At 42.8% G+C, this 5,000-nt stretch overlaps 1 protein-coding gene across 1 annotated transcript in view; it reads right to left on the minus strand.

The window, feature by feature from the left end:
• LOC310772414 (roundabout homolog 2-like) overlaps positions 1 to 5,000 on the minus strand; it is a gene marked incomplete at its 3' end in the record, with an annotated part of 203,450 nt that overhangs the window by 31,324 nt on the left and 167,126 nt on the right. The gene's annotated exons all lie outside the window — the stretch shown is intronic.

The raw sequence follows: 5,000 nt of genomic DNA on the forward strand, positions 1-5,000 counted from the left end.
TTAAGCATATTAAGTTAAGTTTCTGTTTTATCTTTGTTTAATTTGCCAAGGATCTTGGTTGGCAGCTGGCTGCATGGCCCCAGAGCCAATTGAAGATTGCTGCATCTTCAATTGGCGCCATTGGTTCTTCTCATTAATACAATCATTATGTTCTGACTGAGTGGATCATCTTCTCATTAAAACAATCATTATGTTCTGACTAATGACATTCTGACTGAGTGGATGAAATAACTACTCTGAACCCAATTTAGGAGCTGCAGAAAAACAATACCGTCTGTAGTAAATCCATGTAAGCAAGTCATTGGATTCCATAGCAGTGTACTGTCTGGAGCCTAAGCAGGTGGGCCATGACAGGACTGTCTTGTTTGCCACCTGGCCTGAGAGCAACCTGGCTACAGTGGCTTGAACACTCCAGATGGGCTTCGCTCTGGAGATGGCTGGGTAGAAATGCAGTGAACACACTCACAGTGTCATTTAGACAACAGTGTGTCATTTAGACAACAGTGTGTCATTTAGACAACAGCCTGTATTGTTAGACAGGATGTTCTAGTAGGAATATGGGAGAGCCTCCTTAGCTAGCTGGTCTGAGGCTGACCTCTGCCTCCCATTCTATACTTCCAACCTTGTAATCCTTCTCTGAAATAGAAAATAGAGATTTTCACTTTTTTGTAGAGGAGTCCATCTGATTTTGGAGGGTTTCTCAACCACTGGGCTGTGGCCTACTGGTCGGCCTCAGAGCAAAGTGAATGAGGGCTCGGAGTGAGCCCTTCTGCCCCCTTACCGTAAGGGAGCAGCTGTGGCCACTTATGGAAAGGGAATTGCCCACAATGCATAGCGTTGTGAGGTAAAAAACGGGGTTACCGGGAAAGGCCGCAAATATCTGTTAAACTAGAACGACCGCAACGCGGACTTATGCCTCCGCCATTAGTTCATTCTACAGTCCAAATCGCCATTTGAGGCAAATTGGAAGAAATTCCGTCAAGGCGCTCGTGAGATGTTGCGTTACAGAGCTTGAAAATTGGGTGTGTGAGGTCACAGTGACCTTAAACTTTGACCACCAAAATGTCCTTGAGTCCAAGTGGACGTTTGAGGCAAATTCGAAGAAATTCCATCAAGACATTCCTGAGATATCACGTTAACAAGCTTGAAAATGGAATGTGAGAGGTCACAGTGACCTTGACCTTTGACCTTTGATAACCAAAATGGAATCAGTTCATCCTTGCGTCCAAGTCGATGTTTGAGCCAAATCAGAAGAAATTCTATCAAGCCGTTCTTGAGATATTGCGTTAACGAATTTGGGAATGGCGTTCATGAGGTCATAGTGACCTTGAAGTTTGACCACCAGTAATCAGTTCATCCTTGAGTCCAAGTCGATGTTTGAGGCAAATCTGATGAAATTCCGTCAAGGCATTCCTGAGATATCACGTTAACAAGCTTGAAAATGGCGTTCGAGAGGTCACAGTGACCTTGACCTTTGACCTTTGACCACCAAAATCTAATCAGTTCATCCTTGAGTCCAAGTCGATGTTTGAGGCAAATCTGATGAAATTCCGTCAAAGCATTCCTGAGATATCACGTTAACAAGCTTGACAATGGCGTTCGAGAGGTCACAGTGACCTTGACCTTTGACCTTTGACCACCAAAATCTAATCAGATCATTCTTGAGTCCAAGTCGATGTTTGAGGCAAATTTGATGGGGGCCAACTAATTTCTCTGTCTCTTAAAGGAACACTCCGCCCATTTTCAACCAGCTTTGTATCATTAGAACATCAGTAGTATATCAGAAAACTGTAAACGGTTTTGAAGTCTGTCATTTAATTTGACAGTTATTGAGTGTTAAAGTGTGGACCAGTGACATCACTGGTCCACACTAACTCAAATTAATAACTCATTAACTCAAATCAACTCTCAAACTGTAAACGGTTTTGAAGTCATTCATCTAGTTTGACAGTTATTGCAAGTTGATTTGAGTTAATGAGTTATTCATTTGAGTTAGTGTGGACCAGTGATGTCACTGGTCCACACTTTAACACTCAATAACTGTCAAATTAAATGACAGACTTCAAAACCGTTTACAGTTTTCTGATATACTACCGTAAATTCCGGACTATAAGCCGCGGCTTTTTCCCCGTTTTTTGGCCTTTTTTGCCCCCTGCGGCTTATATAACGGTGCGTCTTATCTATGGATTTTTTCCAAAAAAAAAAAAAAAACTCTCTTTTTTTAGCACTCTTTCTAACTATAAATCCACTTCTGTTTTAATTTCCTCTCTTGCCCTCTTTTAACAACATAACATAACATAACATAACACAACACAGGTAAGCAGAAAGAAAAAGACGAAGCAATCACGCCATGAATGAGGAAATGACTCACCTGCTGGAGGCTGGAGATACACGCTTGGGCTAAACTTTTACTCCGTGAAACACTATCGATTAAGTCCGACATCGCTCAGAGGTTTTGAGCAGCTTGAAAACAAGTTTGAAAACGTGCAGAAGTCCATCCACTCACTCACTAAAGAAACTAAGGCAACCGTGAACAGAGTTTATAATGCGGAAAAGCGCATCCGCGCACTGGAGGACAAAAACAACACAGTGAGTCCGAAAATGGATAAAATGCAAAATCGAAACCCTGCACACGCAGGTTGATGACTTAATCAGCAGGAGTAAAAGAAATAACATTCGCCTGATCAATGTAAAAGAGGAGCTGAGATCGGTGACATGGACGCTTTCGTGGCAAAATCCTGTGTTACATCCTGGACCTGAAGGAAGGCGAGAAACCACCAGAGGTGGACAGGGCACACCGGGCGCCTCGGCCACGTCCAGACCCCGGCCTGCCACCGAGGGCCATCTTCATCTGCCTACTCCGCTGGCCCGACCGTCAACTCATCCTCCAGGCTGCGGGGAAGAAGCCCCTCACCTGGGAGGGTACGCGCTTTTTCGTCCGGGCAGGACCTCTCCGCGTTGGTGCAACAGAAACGCGCAACATACAACAGCATCATCGAGTCAATGGATATCGCTTTGGCGTACTGTACCCAGCGAGACTCGTCATAACCAGACCGGACTATCTTTAGCACTCTTTCTAACTATAAATCCACTTCTGTTTTAATTTCCTCTCTTGCCCTCTTTTCACCACACCGCGGACACTGTGTGCCCAGCGGCGGAACAAGAGCTCAAAGTGAAACTGCCGAATATCTTTTGAGTTGGACTGGTCAATAGTACTGTGAGTAACTAAAATAAAAAAATAAAAAACGGAATTCTCTCTTCTTTAGCACTCTTTCTAACTATAAATCCACTTCTGTTTTAATTTCCTCTCTTGCCCTCTTTTCACCACACCGCGGACACTGTGTGCACTGTAAAAAAAACAAAAAATACCACAATGTGTGATTTTGTCTGGGGATTAGTGACCTGACTTTTGTTTTGTTGAAATGTTAATAAATGGGAGCTTCCCCAAACAGCGATCTCTTTCCCGACATTCCTCTCTGTGCACGAACCCTTTCATATGGTAATTAAACATCAAAACACCCGCGGCTTATAGACCGGTGCGGCTTATAGAAGAAAAAAATAGTCACCTTTGAAGGTGCGGCTTATAGACCGGTGCGTCTTATAGTCCGGAATTTACGGTACTGATGTTCTAATGATACAAAGCTGGTTGAAAATGGGCAGAGTGTTCCTTTAAGATTGACTTGAATTCCCCCAGAGTTATGAGATTTGATAGTTTCAAGTCCTTCTGCACATCATTCCAGGTAGAGGGGGCAGACAATTTAAAAGCCTTTAGTTTTTACCCAGTTCAGTTCTGACTCTCGGGACCTGCATCCTGAGAGCGCAGGCCATGTCTGTGTTAGTGTCTGCGTGCATGCATGCGTTTCTGTGCATTAGTGGCTGGAGAGATTGGGGGGTGTCATATCATGCATTGCAGTCACAGTGTGTGTGTGTTTGGTTCGTGACATGGCAGCAGGGGTCCACCAAGGAGCAGGCAGGGAGATGAGCTTATGTCAAAGGAGACAGTTTGAGCCCAACACCACACAGAGGCAAGGGCCTGTCACAGAGCCCCGCCCCCCGCCGTGCTGTCTGGCAGACCTGCTGCAGCGCACAGATGCAGCACGGTGCGTGTGTGGGTGCTTCTACTGGAAATGCCATTATTTATCAGTATCTAGGCATGAAACCATTATTTATCAATATCTAGGCATGAAACCATTATCTATCAGTATCTAAGCATGACACCATTATCTATCAGTCTCTAGGCACGAAACCATTATCTATCAATATCTAGGCATGAAACCATTATCTATCAGTATCTAGGCATGACACCATTATCTATCAATATCTAGGCATGAAACCATTATCTATCAGTATCTAAGCATGACACCATTATCTATCAGTCTCTAGGCACGAAACCATTATCTATCAATATCTAGGCATGAAACCATTATCTATCAGTATCTAAGCATGACACCATTATCTATCAGTCTCTAGGCACGAAACCATTATCTATCAATATCTAGGCATGAAACCATTATCTATCAGTATCTAGGCATGACACCATTATTTATCAATATCTAGGCATGAAACCATTATCTATCAGTATCTAAGCATGACACCATTATCTATCAGTCTCTAGGCACGAAACCATTATCTATCAATATCTAGGCATGAAACCATTATCTATCAGTATCTAGGCATGACACCATTATCTATCAATATCTAGGCATGAAACCATTATCTATCAGTATCTAAGCATGACACCATTATCTATCAGTCTCTAGGCACGAAACCATTATCTATCAATATCTAGGCATGAAACCATTATCTATCAGTATCTAGGCATGAAACCATTATCTATCAATATCTAGACATGAAACATTATCTATCAGTATCTAGGCATGAAACCATTACCAGTATCGATGTCTAGGCATGACACATTATCTATCAGTATCTAGGCATGAAACCATTACCATTACCTATCATGTATCTAGGCATGAAACCATTACCATTATATATCATGT

This window comes from Poromitra crassiceps, assembly GCF_964638095.1.
Source record: "Poromitra crassiceps genome assembly, chromosome: 1".
Lineage (NCBI taxonomy): Eukaryota > Metazoa > Chordata > Actinopteri > Beryciformes > Melamphaidae > Poromitra > Poromitra crassiceps.